The 23,645-nt window shown below is 35.3% G+C and overlaps 1 protein-coding gene and 1 long non-coding RNA gene across 2 annotated transcripts in view; one reads left to right on the top strand and one right to left on the bottom strand.

The window, feature by feature from the left end:
* The window catches only part of celf2 (cugbp, Elav-like family member 2), a 533,587-nt gene that overhangs the window by 186,756 nt on the left and 323,186 nt on the right, over positions 1-23,645 (top strand). The window lies entirely within an intron of this gene.
* On the bottom strand, positions 1,463-22,369 carry LOC120534061. The gene is made up of 3 exons (XR_005634674.1): positions 22,144-22,369; positions 15,911-16,010; positions 1,463-2,623 (listed from the first exon to the last, which is right to left on the bottom strand). It is a non-coding gene; the product is annotated as an uncharacterized LOC120534061 (long non-coding RNA).

Genomic DNA, 23,645 nt, shown 5'->3' with positions numbered 1-23,645 from the left:
TTCATCATGAAGGTAGTAAAATATGCACAGCTACAAGAAATCTTCGTTATAATTGCAGAACAGAGTTTCAGAGAGATGTAGAAAGAGATGCTGTCATAGGTTTTAAAGCATTCCCTCAAATACCAAATCCATATAATTTTATGTATTCATCTGTATGTTCATTTTTGAGCCTGCTTAATCTTGGGTGCTGAAGCCTAATCCTGTATCAAAGAGCACAAGACAAGAGCCAACCCTGGATAGGGCATCAGCCCATTACAGGACAGGTTCACTCACACACCTATACTTACTCATACAGGAGCAAGATAGGGTCCTCAGCCAGCCTAAGTGACAGATCTCTGGGATGTAAAAGAAAACACTGAGTACCAGGACAAACACCCATATTCAGTTCGGTCTTTAGGAGTAGAAACTCTGAATACTGTAATTAGCAATCCCCTTTCTTCCATCCGTCTATGCATTATCCAGTACTCTTAGTATAGTTCAGGGCTATGAAGGCTGGAACTGACCCAAAATGGGGAACAATCATGCTCTCACTTATCCAGTTGACTGATTTTCCAATAACTGATATGTGTGGAATATTTAAACTCAATACAGACTGTGACCAGGGCCTGAATTTGAACTCATTGTCCAGGAGACTGTAGTGATAACCATTGCGTCAACTGTACTGTTGACACATTATATATAATAAACTGTGACGGCCTGAAAGGATGACATAGTGTTCATAGTGGCCATAAACATATAGTGAGGGAAGAGGGCTGGAAAAGGGCAAATGCGGAATCATTATTTAGGTGTTTGGTTGTTAGCTACAAGAAATGCACAGAGGATTTATAGAATAGCATCATTAAGCTATCCTTAAATAAAGGAACTGGGAGAGAAAGGCAAATGTGGTATTTTGCCATGGGTTATTCTGTTTTTCCTCTCACATCTTAACGATAATCCTCAATTTTCAATTACATACTGGACCATTATGAGTGAGGGTGGGTTTCTGTGTGATTGGGCCATTTGATGATGGGACATAAAAAATGGAAGGATTTACACTATATTGTGTAACTGATGATGCAACCTACCAATTTTTATATTCTGAACACACATATACTGGAATGTAGGAGCAGTTGTAGTACTGCCACGTGTAGAGAGTACAGTGAAATTTTTACTTGTACGTTCGGTCAACCAATATTTAATACATTACTTTTCGGTGGTGAAATAATAAACAAGAATGCATTAAAATACAGAACTTCAGTTTATTGAATAAAAAACATAAATCAGCTTACCTGGTGTATTTCATACATGTTTACTGTATACATATAAGTTATGAAGTCAGTATCATATATATATACTCTGTATATACATTCATACACAAACACATTTTATATATATGTAAGTGTTTGTAATATATACACTAATGAACACACACGTATATATATTTATATATACACGTGCGCACACACACGCACAGTATCGGCATCTGCAAAAAAAAAAAATTAGGGAAAATTATTCAGTATTTTTATATTTCTTATTATGTCTCAGCACAACATTGCATGTAACTACATATAATACAATATTTTTATGCTGTAATGTCAAAAATTAATGTTTAATACAATACAGGGCAAATGTGCTTTATGGCTAGTTATTTATTTTGCGCAAATTGTGCAAAGTGGCAGTGTTGCATTTTACAGAGTTTTCAGCTAATGAATATGCAATGTGTTTCATTATTCCCAAATGTCATTCTTTAGAAAAAAAAAGAGGTTCAGATTCTTCACTGAACAAAACAGCATTTGCTGCTGGAAGAAATGAAAATTACAGAGAAGTGTACATAAAATTTAACTTGCCATTTTATTATAAACATACACCTGCTAATTATGAAATTCTCAATAGCATATATACAGTATTTCAGCTGCTCAGCGAGAAAAAAGTGAACACCCATTTAATTTAGACAAATTCAACCATCTCCTTGTACACAATAGAAGGCACGTATTGTGAAACTGAGTCCAAACATCAAATTACTGTTGAGTTGTGCCACACACTTTAGCCTTCAGGGTCATATTTTTTCTTCCAAAATTTTTACTCCCACAGTAAAAGAAAACAATTGCTTCAGCTCTTTATTAATTTTCATTAATACAACTACAATAAACTCCTTTGGCCCATAACACCTATTTATGGTGTGTCCATTAGCTTTAAGTCTTTAGTGGCCATGTCAGGTTTGCAATTTACATAAATTACCAACATAATAATCCATTCATTATGAAATCCACTTAATCCAATTCACAGTCACTGGGGCCAGTGCCTGTCCCAGCAGTATCAGGTGAAAAGCAAGAGCCAACTTTAATAAACAGGGTTAAACCCATCACTGGCACATTTATGTACCCACTCCCAGTCATAGGGGGTGTAAAAGAACAAAAAATAAGGTTTGGGGTATCCAGCCTGTATATTATCACAGAATGCAATTTCTAATTAGTAGTCAAAAAGACATGAGTCCGTAACAAGACTGATTTGGTGAGTGGAGGTCTTGGGCTTTATACATGCTCGGCAGGAAGAGGCAGGATATGGGTGGAAGTGAGGTTGGCAGAAGGGTGTGGTTTGGTACCAGAAGTAGGGGGCGCTTTAATTGGTCTTCCCTTCTGGATGTCTGCGGAAGAGGGAGAAAAGGAATTAGTGCAATTCATCAACCCCTGTCTCTGTAGCTTACCCTCAGTTTAAGCTCTTAGACTGCCTCCCATGTGTGCGTGTCTGAGACCGGGGCCATATTAGAGCCATCAGTTAACCTAACTTCCCCTTATTTGGGTTATGAAAGGAAAACCAGAGTACCCAGGGAAAACTGATACAGACTTGAGGAGAATATACAAACTCCACACAACTGCAAATGGCCTCCATGATGTGAGAGGACACAGTCCTGGCTGCACTACCTACCTCAAACATAATGCTGCAGTCATTTACTAGTAAACAACAAAACATGGATTTGCCTTTACCTTTATACTATGCCAGTTATGTTGAAAAGTGTATGATTATAATCATTTATTTATATTCTGTGCTCAACTCACATGACATTCTGATAAAGAAAAAGATTTTTGGTAGATTTATTAATGTAAGTTAGATACACAGCACATCTCAGTTCAAAACAGAACATGAAGCTCGTTTGTTAAAAGTAGCTTGGATTGAACTTCAATCCAAATTACAAATAATGGATATTCTCATCTGCCACGGCTCATATGCGAAAACACTTGTGGAGAAGCTGTGTTACCTTTACTGATCTTTAAGGCTGACTTCACTTTCACCTTTGCAGTCAGGCTTTCTGTCTCCGTCAAAATCCTGCCACCCAGCCATCCATTTTCCTAACCTGCTTTTTCCAATGAAGAGCAAGTTAATGTGATAAAGGCATGTCTCCCGCTGGTACTCACAGAATACCTGGGTGGCACTACACAGACAGATTAATTTGTCATAGTTACCTGGTAATTTCCCTAAAATTAAATTTCCGTAAATGCAGAAAAGCACTGAACAGCACTAAATATCAAGTGGTGAGAGTAGTAAATAGATCTTGAAATGATAGGTACTATAACTTACTGGCAAAGAATTTGGACTGGAATCCAAAAGTCTGCTGGTTCAGTCCACACCACTGACTCAACATTAGGCGAGACAAAATTACTAATCTGCCCTTTTCCCACCGGCAATTTTTATGTATCCGTAAAAAGCACTTTGACATACTGGTCACCATGAAAAGAGGTTCTGCAAATACAGATTATTTATTTGTTTATCTGACACAGGTCTAGCATGAATGAACATAGAGGCCAGCACTTATATTTGCCCTGGCACTTCTCAGACTAACAAGATAGATACACTTTACACTATGAAGCTGTTATGTGCCTTGATTTACACTATCCAAAACAAATCTGATTAATTCTGAGGTACATTTTCTTACATAAGAGACACAAATCTGCCTCCATGTGTCTCCATAAATCTTTGCATATGATATGCTTACCTATTTTGCCTGTTGAATATGAAGAGAAACTCTAATGACAAAGATGATAAGCAGTAATATGCAATGTGAAAGGTTAGAAAATTTTATTTAAAAAGAAAGATCTATGGGTGTGTGCATGTTTATCTGTTTGTCCAGATTGAGCCCAATTAAATATTTACTAAAATAACTCATTATTGTGAAATTTATGATAAGACAAATGATTTATGCAGTGCATACTATAAATGATATACAGCCTTTTGGTGTCAGAGCCAATTGGCAGTCTGTATATATCATACTTACTGCAAAATATTTTAGATAAATCTTAGCTAAACATTGAAAAACTGACCACTTAGGAATATAAAAGAAACAATGTCTTATTTTATACAGTGTCTATCATAGTGAATAATGCAAAAAACAATATTTTAGAGTTCCTTAAAGTACTTGTGTGATATACTGCTTCTTTATGTTAAAAAAATCATATACAGTAGTGATATGACAGTAGTAATAAAACATATAAATTGCACATAATTCATAACACAATATTTTCAATCTGCACCTGCTTTCTAATTTGAATGTAGTCGTATAAAGCACTCCTCTCAGTAGAGAGAATTAAATTGCTGTGTAAGTTTGTAAATTCACATAAATTACTGATATAATACAATGGTAAAACATTATGCCACGTGAACATATCTTTATACACAAATTTGTATAATTTATGGGCTGCTATTCAGAAAAAAATCAGTTTGTAAAAATATAAATAAGCTTATATTGTTTGGTGTACATTAGATGACATTAAATTCCTTTTATTATTAAACAATGTCCTTGAATAAGGGTGAGCTCTGAGTGCTTATATAGATTTACAAATATAAAACAGTAACAGATAAGTACATAACCATGCAGCATTTATCTGTACAATAACGTTCATTTTTTTTAAATGTACTGTAAAAAAGGACCAAACAGTTTTGTTAAACTGTTCCAAGAGGAAGAAAAAAACCTGCCAAATATAAAGGATCTAAGGAATAGAAGATATAGCCAGTTGGCAACAGAGGACAGGAAAAGAACTGCTCATGTTAACAGCATTCCAGGGGAAAATAAATCTGGGGTCCGTGGATAGGGTAATCATATGCCTTTTTTTACTTAGAATTTACTTAGAAATTACTATTAAAAAGGAAAAAACTATTTCTGTCATAATTTAGACAAGACATTCTTTAGCTGTATCTAGCATAGGTAGTCCCTTGAGCATGTTCTAGGTCAGTCACTGGGTTTTCTCCCAGCACACATTCTATGGGAGGCATAAACGGGACATTCTAACTGCATATCCAGACCACCTCAGCTTGCTCCTCTTAATTAGGCAGCAGCAGTTCTGTTTCAAGGTTCTCCATTAATGCTGAGCTTGTCACCCTCTCACAGAGAGTGAGCCCCAAAATCCTGCACGGGAAGCTCATATGAGCTGCTTGTACTTGCAAATCAGATTTATTCTTTCAAATGAAATGTACCACTGAATGTGAAACTGAAAGGATTTTCATAAATATTATAACAGGAGATCTTCAAAGCAGTAATATTGAAGTCAATGGAATGTCCCATTGTACCTGAGAAGTAGTCACTGCAAAAAAAAAATAAAAGATGCTATTCCTTTTCTTCTTTCATACAGGCAATTTTATAACCCTTTAGCCACTTGACTTTAATAGGAACAAAGCGTTAGATGTTACCTGAGATCATCTAAAAGTCTTTCCATTAATGGCGCAAATGGAGGCCAACAAAGCGAACAGTACACAGTGTCAGTCCGTTTTAAATGTAGATTTTTTTTTCTATACATTTATGAAGGGTCATTCATTTTGATTTGATTTTAAAAATGAATGAAGACAGAGGTTCAAGCCCATCAGTGAGGACGTTCAAACTCAAAGCCGAAAACATCTGAATCCATAATTTACAATGGAAACCTTGTACTTTGAAATCATGGTGCTTCTGATTAGGCCATTGAATCATAATGCATATTTAGTCCACTCTTACTGAAAAGTGTAATTGTATTCTGTTTTTTGAAAGCATTGGCCTTGTATTGTGAATATTTTCATAGTCACATTTCAGATTGCCACTCTTTATTATAATGTCCTGTTAATTTTTTTCTTTATTAATTTGTACATATTAAAATGTCTGGAAATGGCCATTTCAATACACAGATTGAAACATACTCTGGTTTGTTTTCATTCTTTGTTTTATAAGGCTGCCAAAGCTAACATCATTGCTACACAGAACACATGTCCCCAGGGGTAAAATTGACCCATGTAGGCTATAATAATTTGCAGCTCTCTATTGTACAGTGAGACCCAGCTACTCCTCAAATGACCGTCTGAATAATTCATCAATTGAATAAAATGCTGCAATATAATTATCTGCTTAGAAACAGAGTAAGTGAGGGTTTACAGCTTGTGAATTAAGTAGAGATGACATCTTTTCCTGGCTAGCATGCCAGGAAAAATCCTTGTAGCTCTTCCTCTTTCTTTATTATTTTTATGATTTTTTTCTTCTTTTTTTGTACTCACTGTTTCCGTTTTCCTCCCTGCCTATTACTTTTTAGGAGATCAACCGAAGCCTAAAGTTTGATTTGAATGCATTTCAGGATTTGACAGCAGTAAGGCAGCCACTCACCTATGATACATGTCTTTCAAGCAGAAGATATGTTTCACAAGGCAGTGTGTATCCCAGATAAAGCAGACATTTATCTCTGAGACTTCCCTGTAGGTGTGCAAAGGAAGAAATCTCATTAAGTTGCAAGAGCAGAGTAAACGAAGGGTATACATCATTTGATGTTGTTTTTAAATAGGGAATAGACCATTCTCACTTGCGTCACTCATAATCTATCCAGCAGCTCCTCTGTGGACTATAAGGCTACTCCCCCGGAACGAGATGTGAGCTGCTGATGGACCTGTATTGACAGCAGAGCCATCCCTGTCAAAAGTTTTGTTTTAATCCCACAGCAGGGAGATCTTCCCCTTAGCTTATATATATATATATATATATATATATATATATATATATATATATATATATATATATATATATATATATAAATATATAGTATATAAAGGCGCGCTCTCCTCACAGCTGATTTACTCATGGTAAGAAGAAGAAAAAAAATAAGATGAATGTTCTGCCAGAATGACGAAAAAGGTTGGTTCAGATGCAAGGTGCAGACTGTTTTGCCACACTGTTTCCCAAGTGCGCAGAGCAGCGTGTTTTTAATCAAACGTGAAATATTGCCTTGGCGGGTCAAATGGATTAGCCTCTTCAGTAAGTAAATCTGTCGACTCTACTCAGCACAGTAGCAATTTTTGTGGCATTTCACACTTCAGGTTGTCGTTTTTAACTTCATCAGTTTATTGGATCTGTTGGTTCTTGTCACCTAAGATGGTAATTGTTTAATCAGCTACATTCAGGGCTTCAGCTATGGTTTACAAAAAACTGTAGCTTTTTTGTTAAGATGAGAACAGAGGAGTCTTATTGAAAATTACCTGGCAGCTAATATCTGTTTTGGACTTAAATATAACTCTTGTCACTGGTTAGCTCTATAATACCTCAATGACTTGGTTCGAAGTATTCTGCTTGAAAATTGTATTTTTTTTCTTGGCAAACAGGACAACATGTGACATACCTCACACATAATCAGAGGATAACAATAGAGAGTAAAGAAAAAAAAGATTTCAAGGAGGAACAAAGATAACAATATTCATCAGCTTCATTGGCTCCACATGTCAGGCCAGCTGGTTTGCCCACCTGTCCAACATAAAGCAATCAGAAAAAATAAGCCTCTATATCCACCAATTGCACTCTGATGATTGCATTTCCTCCAGCCATTGTACTTTCAGCTTTATTTGGTTAAGAAAAGTTTATATGCCTATTAAAGTACCCATTTGAAGTTACATGATTATTAAAAGGGTTTGGGGACAAGGTAAGCCCATCCACTATCTTTCCTGTCCATGATTCCAGCGCATTTCTCTTTACACCGGGCTACACCTGATGTAAAGTAAAAGAGAAGACAGGTTAAAGATGGCACCCTGAGCATTTTCTTTAACTAAGAGTCCTCAGTGAATCCGCATATTGTGGCATGTACGATACAGTTAAAAGGCTACTTGTCATGTCAGTTTCTATGAGGTTCTTTGCTCACCAGCGTTGGTCTTCCCACAGTATGAAGCCTGTCTGGCCTTTTCATTTCCATGTGCAGTCTGGGTATCATTTACAGTAGATCCTTTGGCTAAGGCTTCATCCTATCCTGCATCAGTCAATGAATTTTTACAGGGCTGATGATTTCCAGGACCAATTGTGTCAGCTAAAAGAGGTTATTAGATACACTTACAAAATAAGTTTTCATTCAGAAATTTTTACTTTTCATATTTACGTATGCTTTGTATATAGGGGGATAGCTTTGCCTTTGTAAACTTCAGTAACTCCTGTGCAAACTACATTTAGGTGTTAATGGTGTGTGATTTCAAATACATTTATTACAGTTTTCACTAACAACTACTTATAGACAGTTAAGAAATAACTTATAGTGCTCAAACTGTGTGGCTATCTATTTGATATTTAATTAAACAGCTCATCAATATTTTATTTACTTTACACTTGTTAAAGGCTGGCATTCTTAAAGAGCATAAATAACATGACCTTATAATTAAGATAATTACATAGCCAATAGACAAGCTGAAAATGTAATTGATAGCCGATTTTGAATTTGAGAAGAATGCAAAGCCAAAGGCCTGATACATTACAGTAAAGGATTGTGTTAGTAGCATTTTAATGATGTTATGACATAGAATAACTAAAAATGCATTTAGGTGCTTACCATGCTTTCTGAAGAGTTATATTCTCCAGAAGAAAAAGTGTTATTACTTAGTCAATGGAATGACTTTGAACAATTCACAAATAAGATGGCACATAACTGAATAAGTGCAATGTGACACAACAGTATTTTTGTTTAAATCAATATTTACTAAGTGTTACAGTCAGAAACAGTGGTCGATACACAGAAGATCAATATGACCAGAGTGACAACACCACAAGTAGAGCACTAGATCGTACACAAACCATCATATCACATAAAACCAATACTTTCCATCATCTGTTGATCTGTGATACCTTCCATGTATTACTAGGTAATATATTGGTCATCAGCTCAGAGTACTGTTATTCTATTTACAGCATGCTTTATAAGGTCTGGCATTGACCAACTGCCAAAGTCAATTGCATCCGAACTGATGTCAAGGCATTTGCAGAAATGAACTTTACTTCATCCTAAAGGGTTATGAGAAGCAGATGACAAAAAGACACTGTGGAGAACAATACCATCCAGGCAACATTCTCAAGCAACGTAGCCACCAAAAACAGCAGGTGTCAAGTTGTGCAGAGCCATCACCTGTGATACCTGGATGCCATTCTGCTGTTGAGACAGACTTGCTGTATTTCAATGTAAGATTGAGATCCCTTCTCTCATCATATGACCTTTTGTGGCAGGTCTCCTTGGTGTATGCAATTTTTCGCAAAATGAAGATTCCTGATAATTCTGCCAGGATTAATACATTTTGTGGGTTTTAGATGATTTCTTACTTTACATGCCATCTGTTCTGTGTAGGGCATTTTTCAGACATAATAGACCAGTAATTATTTTGAATGGACTCATTTCTTAAGTTAATAATTTTAACTTTTAGTTATTTGTATTGCAATTGTCCACTCATTTTCTAATTCTACAAATCTCAGTTATTTTATAAATTACCTTGACTTATTATTAATAAACAAACACTCCGGCTTCAGAGGACATTTTTCATAAACATTTAGCATTGGATTCTAATAATTATGGGGTTAGCTGTCATTCATTCTGTTTACCATCAAAGGGTTCCTGTCTGCTTAAGTGGTAAAACTAAACTGCCCCAGAGTGAGCTGAATTTTGGATGTGGCTTTCTGTAGATGAACATCTCATTTGGGGTGAGATCCTGCCTTATGTCTGACATTTGTGATATCTGGGTCAAACTCTGTGGCCCTCTCTACAGTTAAAAGCATTTCCAAAATGAATGAATGGTTGCAAGCCCCATTTACACTACTGAATCACTAAAAATACATGTCTAGAGTGTAAAACAGGATACAAAGTAAAAACATAGGCACAAATCAAAGTAGTAGGCTATAAAAGTTAAATGTAGGAAACCTACATTTAATATAGTCATAGGCCTGCTTGTTAAAATCAATTCAAAATGTAGGCTTCTGTCTGGATCACTACTGTCTTTCCCCTCTAAAGAGAACAAAACTGTAATCATCAAATGTCCTTATTGCTTTCCTACTTTAAATAATTAAGCTATACAAAGTAAACATTTAATAAAATACAATAATTAATGATCCTACTCAGTGACCTGTATCCAACATCAAACTGTATATATTTCATCAAGCTGTCAGCATGGTTTGAGCAGAAACCACTCAGGTGAAACATCTCTCAGGAGAATACACTGAGCTATAGCATCAGTCGGCTTTAAGCGCACAACAGATGTGCATCTACCATCTTGCATGTTGAATTAATTAAGTGTTATTCTACCAGGTAGGCTATGTGTGGTGTTACACCTTTAGCTTACTGCATAGTCACAAACTGTTACTTTTACTTTATCTGGTTCCTCCGAATAAAGTAACTGTATGTAAACATGGTAATTCCTCTGTTTTCATCTTCTGAATGTTCGTCCATTACATTCAAACTTAACCACATCCTGATGGTCTCCCCTCTCCACTCAACAAACTGGAAGTGTTACACTATAGCTGCAACACAACCTGGAATTTGTTACAAATTAAATACAATATGCCACTATATAATTGCCACCCCATGCCAGATAACATTGATCCAATAAAGGAGTCAAAAGCTTTTCCTTTTTTTGTTTTTCTTTGTAAACATAGTTTAAAACATAAGATACATTTTTTTTAAATGTATGCTTAAAAAGTGTTATTTGGAAAAGAATTCTGAAATTCTTGTGGGATCTGCTCATGTTAATGCACTCAGTGGTTTCAGTGAACACGTTCCAGATCCCTCCTGAAGGCTGACACACATTTACTTTAATAAGGGCTGCATTTTAACTCCTCACATGGAGAAAATGACAAGTAAGGAGAGGGCACTTACTAAAGCAATTTTAGCAAGGACTACTTCCTGGCACCTCAAATATCCAAAAGTCAGGCAGAGAGCAAAAAGATAATTTGATTTACATACTGTAATTGGTCAGAGACATTAATTTGTTTAGTAACTTTGACAGCTATTTTCTCCTCTTGTTTCTGATACTCTGATTTCAAACAGAAGAAGAAAACTACATGTCTGCTATATCTGGCATATAGTATTTTCACAGACTAAAGACTAAACTAGACTTAGAGAAAAGAACACTCTGTTTGCTTTATGGACTATATATTGTGAATTTATCAATAAAACATTAAGTTTCAATACTGACATGTCAGTATATTCCAACAGACAATGACACTGGAAATCAGGATACATCAAAAGGTGAAGTAGGAAAAAAAGCAGGTAGAATAAAATGATCTCTGCCAGTATAGATGATGTTAATGAAGAATATGGAAATACTGTAAATAAATTGCTTTATAAACTGAAATTTCTGGAGAAAGTTGGAGGTGATCAGTTAACATCAATAGCATGTGAAAAAGAAAACATTGTAATTACAAGTGAGCTTCATTTCATGAGTACATCCATTAATTCACCTACTGAACCTGTCCTTTCCATTACAGGATTTGTCCTGGCAAGATTGGCACAAATAAGTATATAATTAGAAGCTTTTTAAATACAGGTACATGTACAGTTGATTAAGGATTTGTCTGCTAAGGAAGCTTTTTTTCTGTGACAAGCAATATGAAAGGTTAGGTATAGTCCCTTACAAGAAAAAGGAAAGATTACTTCAATGCTTAACTTTAAAAGGAAAGATGGTAATGCAGTTCTCACTACGCCCACATACCTCCTAGCTGCAGCAGATAGTGGTGGGACTGGGGGGTTGCCAACCAGGACCTGGAGCTTTTTCATCATGTGGTGGGTGCGGCAACACGCTGTGCCAGTGCATGCTCCTCAACCTGACCTGACCATGGGTTTGGAAAATCTTAAAGCAATGAGCCATATTTAAAGTATTAAGGGATAAGTGAAGCCAAAAAAACAGCATACCTTGAAATGTAAGATTAAGCATGCATACATTGAATTAGGGTGAATGGTGTGGCAGCATGGAGTTGGTATTTCTTCATTGATTAAGAAATGCAGTTACACTGCAACAGATCATCTTTTTTTTTTTTTAAAAGAAAGGAAGAAAATTGAAAAAACATTTCTTCTGTTTTAAGAAAAGTGCATAGATCTAGTCGGACTTTGTGGGTCTATTGACACTGGCCACGCAACACAGTTAAAAGGGCTAAATCAAAGGAAGGCATTCCAGACTGGGGCTAAGAGAATGTGCCACTGTGTTTTCAATTGGTAGATATATGGATGGATGGATGGATGGATGCATGGGAAGAGTATGGGAGAAAGAAAGTGAAATTCTACAAATGGGCTACCCATCCCAGTTCTAATCAGGTGCTTTATTTTGTATAGAAGACATTGAGGCACTTAGTATATAAGCTTTGTGTTTAATGTTATAATGTTCTAAAATTTTAATATAAATACAGTATACTCTATGTATATACTGCACATTTTTCTATATTTATATTCAGTTCCCTAACACTTGTCAAAGACAGGAATATAGGAATTATATATATAAAACATCAAATCATCCTCATATCTGTTTAATCTAATTCAGGATTGTGGATGGCTGGAACCCATCCTGGCAACATGGTGCACAAAATAGGATACTAGTCCATCATACACCCACACTTGCAATCCAGAGAGGTCATTTACAATTGGCAATTACCCTAATATGTATTTTTTTGACATATGAGAGGAAAACTAGATTGCTCAGAGAAGAACCTGATCTGCCGAGGAGAGAACCTGTAAACTCCACAAAGAGAGTGATGAGGCTTGCATATATGGCAGTACTCACTGATAGGATTAATCCTTTTAAAGGATTCCACTTCATACAAATGCAGCGTGTTACTTAATATACAAGTGCTTGGTAGTTGTATCACTTTATATCCTAACTTTTGTCAACAACTGGCACAGACAGCTTTGTATTTAAAGTACATAAAGCAGTGATTATAAATCCATCTTTAAAATGTTAGAGATACTAATTCAGGTATACACATTTACCAATACACTTGTATGTAAGCGGGTAAAATTAATTAACAGGTTTATAATAATAATAATAATACTTTTTATACATCTACACTATTGGATAAAAGCTCCAATCCTTTTTTAGAATGTCAGAATCCATCTAATAAAAAGTGACAAGGCTTCATTTTCCTGTGAAGGTGGTTGCATACTGAATATTCCCTATCTCTCTTCATAGATAAAAATTGCAATAAACTGGTAAGAGCTAAGGCATTATCCTTAGGAGAGTTGCTGCTATTAGCCGCAGTAATGATGCAATCTCCCCATGTCTTAGGCATGGATTAAAACAAGGTATTGATGACCCTGGGGCCTCGGAACCCTTTTTACTAGCTCTCAATGTAATTATGTGAGCTGGTAGTGGTGATGGCTGGTGTAGGATTAACAGTGAATTTGGCGGTCTCGCAACCTAAGAAAAAAGAACTAGATTAATGCTTCTGGACAGGCGACATACTGTTCCAGTGTGAATGACAAGGTGCAATTAGAAAAGGACATCTTAGAGGTGTGTTCTGCAAGTCCAAGTCTTCAGCAAAGCACAAGGGGAAAGAAATTATTGAGTTGTAGAGAAGCCGCTCCAACATCTTTGAAGAGTTTGACCTTTTACTGATGTGCTGCTCAACTAAAACAAAGAGCTTATAGTAATTTAAAAGAACAAAGTACTATGTCTGTTCATAAACTACACAGGTTTTAAAGTCCATTGCATAATGACATTTTTAAACAATTACTTTTTTGTATGTCATCACGTTACTGCCTGTAACATTATTAGAAGCAGGAAAAAAAAAAACTCACAAAGCTGCATTGCCTGTAGAGCTCACAGGGATTGTAATGCAACACACTGTGGCTTATTTTTAACTTCTCTGCCATCTACTCCTACTGTAGGGTGTGATTAATGGTCTGGATGTATTCCACAAACAATGAATATTCACTTTTGCATTGGAACTTGTCATCAGAGTGTTAAAAGAGATAAGAATATTCATTCACATTCTCGGATGATCTTTAAAATATTTCAATTTTGAATCATTTCTGACATACAGAGCAATTGCAATGTGTAATCATTTCCTGAACAGATTGCACTCAATAGGAGCAGCAATTCCAGTCCTTTTGTAGAATGAACTTACCCTAGAGTTGGCATTGTGACAGGGTACATTGAATAGAATCTCCTGAGACAGCAAGTGCAACACAATTTAAAGAAGAGAACCACAACCTTATAGTCTAGGGTGGAAAGTAAGATTTCAAAATGTATTCTGTGCATTCTTCAACATAGCTGTAACTTTCCAAACTATATTATTATAAACAATATGCCATATGTTAAAAAATGATTCATTACATCTGCAAAGGACTGCCATTCTACAGTATCTAGCTTGTGATTCTTCCTGGCAATCATTTCTGTTAAAGTTGGCTCCATCTTTTATGTGACAGCATTGTAATAAAGTAGGTACAGAATCTGGAAAAAATAAAAACAACTTCTTATACTACATGTACATCCCTTATTCTCTTAAAGTTTAGAAATAAAATTATTTTACATGTCCGAAGGCTCTGAATGAGGTCAAATGGTTTTTGAATCACCTTAATTTGAAATATCTTTATTTAATTCACCTTTTATGTCATGCATAGATGAACTCAAGCCAAGGAAGCACAGTGGAGAAATGGGAATTTACAACAGTTCATGGGGATTCCTCCCACAGACATATAAGTGACAGCTAGGCTAAATGGCGACTCCGAATTGGTTCAGTTATTAATGATCACAATTGTGGTGTGAGATAATCCTAGCTGTGAGTATGCAGCTGCAGGGATGGGCAAAACAGGGTAAAGTGGGTAGATGAGAAAAAGTCACAGAATGATGATTAGTATCATTTATTGATACCAATACAGAGTATTGATTTTTTTAGCCTGCATATGCTGGGTCATTTGAGATTGGAGCCAGACAACAAAAGTCACTTGACTTGACTTGAGAGCCAGTTGATTGCACATACTATGAATTTACTACTGATTAATATAATTGCCTTATATTATGGACATATTATGTGTACAAATGGAGAACATAACCAGCTTCGCAACAACCTTGAACTGAACATAGGTCCCAAATGCTGTGAGGCAATGACACAACAGGTATGAGCAATGAAAAAATGTAACTGGGTACCTGCACCTTTGTATAAAGAAGTATCTTAATTGTTAAAACAGAAACTATAAAATGAATTGATATTAATGATAGACAGCAAACATTGTCCTCTATCACACCAGGAAAAAAAAACTAATAAAATACAAATAAATCATAATTTAAAAACCTTCATAAAGGGCGAAGGGAAAATGAAAATGATTTTTTTTAAATTCAGCAAAAATAAAGTGAACTTCATAAATACTTCACCAATATATTTTAAAAGAAGAACTGAATTGAAAGCCTCAAACAGAAACCAAATAAACTCAGTTAAGTTGAAGAATCCACATATTACTCTTTTTCTGGCTTGTACTGAAATGTCTGTTTTAGTTTTGCAGATTTACTAATTAATATCTAATCACACAGGAGTTGCAGATGTGGTATTTACATGCACAAAAGTCTGAGCAGTTTACAGAGAAGGGTATAATTAGCAATGAACAGTTAATGAATGTCAGTTCAACAGGCAAGAACAACTTGTTAGCAAAAAAATGTTAAAGAAGAATGGCAAGACTCACTAAGGCTAACAAAGGGTACAAATACTCACATAACAACTCATTATAATAGTTGTGTGTGGAATGGCTTCTCTATGATGGACTTTGAATTGAATAAGCTGCGGCATGAGAAGACTTCATTGGGTTCCACTCCTGTCAAGTAAGAATACAGGAAGAGTTTTCAAGTGGGCACGTGATCACCAAAAAAAAACTAGAAAAAAAATTTCTGATATGACAAATATTTATTTCTGCAACAACATTAAGATTTAGGGTCAGAATTTGGAATAATCAACATAAATCCATGGATCCATCCTGCTTGGTGTCAATGGTACAGATTCATTGTAATGGTGTAGGTAAAGTTTTCTTGGCTCACATTAGAAACCTTAGTACTTATTGATCAATAATTCAATTCCTAAACATTGTTGCAGACCATGTACATCTTTTCCTGAGGATAGGTGGATACTTTCAGTATCTCTACACCATGTTTACAAAAACATAATAGTCAACTCAGTTTATTTCAATGACCTGTATAGTCCTCATATGTCAGTGTAATAGAGCATGTTCAGGACAATGTGAAATGGGAGGTTTACAGCATAAATGGATACCTGAAGAGTTTGCAGGAGCTAAATTATACTATCATAGGTTCATAGGGTCAGTGTTGTCCTATGTCCCAAGTACAATGAAATTCTTACTCACATGTGCTAATGAACACACAAGTAACCCCTCTCTGGTGCCATGCTTAATGAGTATAACAACCTTACCTCAAACTTCTGACTACTTTACCTAAACTAACTACTTTACATCAAAGTTAGAATTTTAATATAATTAAATGTAGCATAACCTGTCACAAATTTGAGAGAAAACGTGCCAGGCTGTAATAATAAAAAAATAAATTCAGCTATAACCAGTATTAGTGGGAGATAAAGGCACAAGATAAGAACCAGAAACTCTTGTCATTTTTTATTATATAAATTTCTACTGCTGGTCTGTCTAAGAGCTGCCAGAATGCAAGATAACAAATTCTTCAATAAAAAGTTTCAGCATCCTGTGTTGAATCCATGCCCCAAAACATGATGGCTGCTCTGGAGGTAAAAGGTGCATTTAATAAAGTGGCTGCTGATTGCTTAAAGAAATCTGAAGGATTCAATTTAAACATATATAATCCCATAGTAATAATATGCTTTATTTATGGAGCACCTTTATTGAAAGTGCTTTACAAGAACAGATGCATGCTGATTGAGCCAATGGCAGGTTAAATGATTTGCTTAGAATCACACAGCAAGACAGCGGTAGATTTAAATTTGTGGTTTGAACTGTAATGCCCTAAACACAACACCACACAATCACTTGTCCATTTTCTAAACCTGCTCTTTCTATTACATGTTTGTGGAAAGATGTTACTGATCCCGGTCAAATCTGGCAGAAGGCTGAGATCAACCCAAAGCTCTTATTCAAACACATTAATGTAGAGTCACCACTGATCTGAAATGCACATCTTTGTGATGTCACACTAAGCTGAATAATGTGGAAAAAGCTGTAAACATTATTGGAGAGAGCAGGAGTTACATTCATACATTACCTGGGCTAATAACTGAAGCAGTGTCTGTGGAACTGTGAGACATGGGAATAACCACTATTCCACAATATCACTTAAATTCTAATGCTCAGTTGTTTCAACTGTATTACTTATTCCATCCATTTGTTTTATAACCCTATCTAGAGACTCCCTCATTTATTTAATTTGTTTTATTTTCATTTAAATACCTGACACAAAATTTAGCTCCATGTTAATTGCACTTTATTTTGCAGCACTTACTGTTTTCTTATTCTCGAGTAATGCACCTGCTTTTTCTGTATAAAATAAATTGCAACTTTAAGACTTGGGGCACTTTTAGTTTTGAATTTAATACATATTCAATACACACAAAGACAAATATATACATACAGTGGACTCATTTTAACACTAGAGCTTGGGCCAAATGGCCCTTTTAGCCTCTCTTGCAATAGGCAAGAATGGTACAGCGCAAGGGCAGGTAGAAATGGATAGAATATTCACAGTTAAATACATGCAGTTCCATTTGTCAAACTAGAAATCGCAGAGCCACTTGCGATTCCTGAGTGTTTCAAAGCAACCATGTTTGAAAAAAGGCGCTGCAGGTGTCCATAATCCCTTTTTATTAATAGGAACTTATATGCTGCGCGTGATGCTCCCAAGCACATGAAATAACACAGCCTCAGCATGAATCTCCTTGAATCTGGAGCTAAATAATTAACTTGGGCTGACGTTCATGCTTATTGTCTCATGCCCAAGGTTTCACTCAAAAGCAATTTATGGTAAGATTTTTTTTCTGTGCAGCACTGGACAAGAACTCGTTGTTCATTATTATTGTTTAATGAATAGAAAATTGGAGACTGCAAGACTTGTCTGAATGCTACAGTCTTGCCAAGTCTGAACAGTAAATTGTGAAGTTTATAAAACTTTATCTTACTGTAATGGTAGCAGTATCAGATTAAACAGCATATTTTTATTCCTGCTGTGTTTCTGCCAATAGCTCCACTTTAAGGGTTAAATGTAGTGTGCCAATGTTCTGTGATGGCCAGGGAAGGCAGTGGAGTACAAAGCTTTAGGGGTTACCATGACAACAGTTGTACATCAGCTATTCCCTTCCCTCATGTAGCCAATGGGCATTGACCTTTCCCTGTCAAACCATGTTAGGGGCTTTGCAATCTACCCCAGACTTGGTAAAGACGAGGGCTTTTATCTAGGTCATGTTATTAAACACTAGAGTATATATTTAATAAACGACAAAGGTTGAACTCTTTTTGACTGCAGGAAGCATATCTTGAGACTGGGAGAAAGATTTGAAAAGTTAATTAGCAAAATAATTGCACAATTATACTCTTTGGCACCTAATGACTCAGGAAAAAAAAATGCATAAAGTTTACATTAGACTCATTCTAACTTGTGTGGTGTGGCACAGCTAGCTATTTTTTCTTGCTCCCTACAGTACACTATGTCATTTTCTGTTCTTCTGCCCTGATAAGCATGTACTCACAGTTACATTTTAAGACAGTACAGTAGATTAAGATTTCATTTCTAATTACAATTAAAAATGCTACTGTGTGGCCAAGAAATACTAAATGTATAATCAGAATGCAAATGAAACATTTCATAGCTAAAACACCATTGAAAGTAAACACTCTGTGAAGATAAGTAAAAAAGAATAATGTTTGTATGATGTTTTTTATGGCTTAAATAACTGAAAGCTATAAATAATATTTGCTTTGGCACAGTTAGTGATCTTTCAAATAAGACATGAAGAGAACATTACATTTGGTATTAGATTGTAAAGGAGTACTCTATAAATATGATCTTTATCATTATATTAAAAACTGAGGATGTAACAGTCATTTTAAAAGCAGTTTCTTGGGACACTTGTGTATGGTTACTTTTCTCATAGCAAAACTGCCTTAGTCATATAATTGTCAATGTGTTACTACAGTATGCTTGAAGCTGCATTGTTAGAGTTTAGTCACAAAGAGAAAGTCTATGACAGATTTGTACTAATACATTTTCCTCTTGATCTCTGCTAAATTAGAGTTTTTTTCTTGAGAATAGTGCCCTTAGAATGACCATATTGTGTTTTGCAGCTGCATCTCCATTGTGCCTTTACACAAAATTAAGGGCTGTGCACAACTGACGCAGAGCAATGCATCTAGTCTCCTCATTGCATCTTCTCTTTTAATTGGTAGATTATGCTCTGTTGAAGGAAAGGCAAAAACAAAGATAGTGGCAACAGAGAAGTGTTTTACTTTTGCACTTTGTACTTGATTAAAGTTTGATGCAGTGATAGATAGATAGATAGATAGATAGATAGATAGATAGATAGATAGATAGATAGATAGATAGATAGATAGATAGATATTAAAATGTGGTTCACTCAGTAGTCAAAGTGCATTTGTTTATTGTCAAGCGTTGGAAAGTTTGCACCCTTTCAAGGAAACCATTAAGGAAATTTCAATCAGAAATTCAATTTGCTATTAGACCATTTTTGCAGCAACATGAATAATAAATTCTATTCCTGTGAAATAGAGTGCTTGTTGACAGAAACTGTGCACAAGAGAAAGATAGGGAAATAAAAAACAAGAAGCCAGGTTTTAGGTAATTAACATGTTTTGGCAGTGGAGAATGCTGGTGAGAATCCGGTCTTGATTCTACAAGTCTGTATAAATGGTTTGGTTTAAAAACAAATACTGGAGCAGACAGTCAAGAGCTTCTCTGTTGTGAGAGAACTCACCACCTCTAAAATGGAACATAGTGACAGGAATAGAAAGTTCATCACAGACATTGTTATATTATTAACCACTGTAGCTTTACAGTATGTCAACTTTTCACAAATCAGAGAGCAGCAGTTCCTCTTCACCAGATATTTTAGTAGTAAGGAAGAAAGAAAGATGAGACATATTCTGCTGGCAAAATTACTGTGATTACAATTCTTCTTATATTATTTGAACTCTACCCTATAAAATTCCAACATATGTTTGTATAATTTGTACACTGAAATCCTGCAGGAACAGTGGAACAGCTGCTAATTTGGCCTATTTATATTTCCAGTATACACTCATTTCAAGCAGATCATGGAAGTAGAAATCTTACTTTCTCTGGAAAAACTTTTTAGTAGTATGATGTTCTTGGCTTTATTTTTCTATTTAAAATCCAGAATTCATCCCTATCAACAGAGTGTTCAAGTTTGTTTTGATCAATAAGACAATTAGTTTGCGAATACATGTAGAAGATATAATAATTTGAACAGTATTGCAATTAAATATTTCAAATTCTGTATGAAAAGCCAATGGTGTATGTGTGTGTCTGTGTCTATTATATCTCTTTAGCAGGAGATTAACTTTCTTCTTGAGTGTAGATTAATTTTATGGCAAGGGACGAAAGTAAAGAAAGAAGATACATGTATATTTAGTCTCAGCATGTCTAGATTCAGTTAGTGAAGATGAACAGATTAACAAAGCAGAACAATTCCCTTTTCTTCTTACTGATTCATTCTGTTCTCACCTTCTGAATATGTGCTAGCCTCTGCTACTCCCAGTTACATAGCCACTTATGCACATCCATAGATTGTGTAAATGCTATTCTGAAGGGCACCTTAATGCTGTCAGACTGCTTCAGTGCACAGAGTTTCGTAAATATAGTGCTTCCCATTTCATTCCTCAAAGAAACATTGCAGAAACTTAAAAAGCAGATTAATTTCTTCCACTCAAACAAAATATGTAGACTTGACCACACTGCAGCCTAAACAATGGAACCCCATTGGAATTGAATTTTGATTGAGAGTCTGTTTAATTATTTTTATTATTTCAGTTGACAAAGCCAGTAATGAAAGTCCCAATGGAAAACCAAATTAAGCCTTATTCCAACTTTACATCCACAATCAAGAAATCTTTGAATTAGACAGTAGTGACACAGTGTCAGCATCACACAACAATTTATACTAGCAGCACAATACAACTTTCTGCTGGGTTTAAAAAAAAAAAAACTTTTTCAGCAGTAAGATTTCAGGCAGCTGTCTGGTGGTTTGAAGTTGAGCATCTTAGATACTTGTCAATGCTGCTTATCACATCATTACAATGCACCTAAAATCTACCTGCAATGTATCATTTCTCAAATATGCCACCTTCAACATTTTTAGTGTGGCAAGGAAGAAAAAGAAAACAAATCTGCATGAAGAGGTGGTCTAAGTCCATTAAACACTAAAGTGACATTAACTGCTTGGTAAACATCAACATAAACAATGGAGACACTTGCTTAATTTGCCTGAACTGTATAATTCGATTTCCTATTGTGACTCATTACAAAGGTCCCACAAAAAAAAACTCCTCTAACAATATGGTAAATATTAGATTTCCACATGGATTGTCTGTTTTACACGTTATTTACACTCTCAGCATTTGAACAGCAGCATGGAAGGACAGCGTTAATTGTTAAATTCTGACTGTTTGACTTACAATTAGTTTCACCTAGGAACTCCAAGTCCACATCTGCACTTAAATGTGGGTATGAGTGTGCATAACTGTTTTTGTATACTACCACTGTTATACTCGCATCACCCCTACTATCAGAATTAATTCTCCTGAATTAGATATAGTGGACAGAAAAATGAGAAATGGATATATCGTAAGCTGTTATATACAGTCGAAGATATCACATAACATAAACATTATATTGTTTCATTTCTGCTCTTTATAGCAAATATAAATAAATATACACACTTACCCTCCTGTCATGATCCAGTGTAAGACTAGTATAACATTGGAGCAGATTAAATAGCAATCTGGTCCTTTGACAATACTGAAAAAAAAAAAAAAAGAATATGGAGCAGTAGTAAGAACCACCACCTCTGATCTCTGGAGAAGTGGGTTCAAATGCTGTCCTCATCACTGTATCTCTGAGTGGTGAGTGCATGTCATCCTTATGTCATACAAGTGCTTTCTTTCTTTTTTTTTTTTTCTTTCTACCTGCCAGAGACACTGGTTTCTTCCTTTATCCTAAAGATACACATGTTGGTTTAATTCCCATCTCTTAATTGATCCTATATGGTGGTTGCCCTGCACTAGACTGATATGTCATCCAGGGTTAGCTCCTGCCATGTGCCTGATGGCCTTAGATGGGCTCACACACCTTGCAACTCTGAAATAGAAAAGACAGGTTCAGAAAATGAATAGATGAATAGTGCAATATGATCAGTCTAGCAGTGCCCGATGTTACTAGCATAGGCCCCACACCCCAGAAAAAAGAAGAGTACAAACCATTGACTGGCAACTTATTTGAATGACAGAAAAAATAGACTTAAAATTTGATCCATCTTACATTGATCTCTACTGGATATGTTAAAATTGATGAACAATGGATCAAATATATTATTGAGAAATGGCAGAAACATGTAATGTTTATCATTTGTATCATTTTATACATCTCTCATAATATACACTATAACAAAAGCTCAAACAAAGAACATTACATCAGTACAAAATGATATGCAGTAAATGTATTTAACCATAAGTGCAAATGATACAACCAGTCCATCCCATCCATCCATCCATCCATCCATCTTCTTAACACCAGGACAGGTTCATGAGGCAGCTGGGTGCTAGTCCATCGGTGAACACACACACACACAAACACAAGCAACATAGAATTCTAAGAAGTGTAGACCAAGTTTCATATTGAAAATAACTACAGTTTTAAATGTGTTTTTTACTCTTCTGTAAGTAAAGTGATTGTTTATAACAGAATATTTAAATTGAGTGTTGGAAATAAGGCTTTATTTAAGATGCACATCATATCAAAACAAATTAAATGTAAGTTTAATAATTTTGTAAATCATATAATGCATTTTGACTTTTTCTTGCTAAAATTTATGAATGGAGAAAAAAATTCTGCCGTTTATAATGTTACCATATGCAGGCAGAAACGTATTTTTATGTATTAATTGTAAATATGTGTTTACCATTGGTAAAGTGGTCATTTATTTGTTTTACAAAATGTTTTATAAAACACGCATCTTATGTTTATAACTTTACAACATTCACAAATGATCTTTCCCAAAACTGGCAAATTGTCCTTTGAAAAAATACTTGAATCATTAAAACTTTAAATGTATGCAGATTTTTCCAATTAGTACAGTATAAGCAATGTGAGATATTTTCCCTTGCTTTATTTTTAAGGATGGGGTAGGACATTTTGCTTTTATTTACTCGTCTATTTTTTGCAGTGGC

This window comes from Polypterus senegalus, chromosome 8, assembly GCF_016835505.1.
Source record: "Polypterus senegalus isolate Bchr_013 chromosome 8, ASM1683550v1, whole genome shotgun sequence".
Taxonomy (NCBI): domain Eukaryota; kingdom Metazoa; phylum Chordata; class Cladistia; order Polypteriformes; family Polypteridae; genus Polypterus; species Polypterus senegalus.
This window is presented reverse-complemented; position numbering and strand designations above follow the sequence as displayed.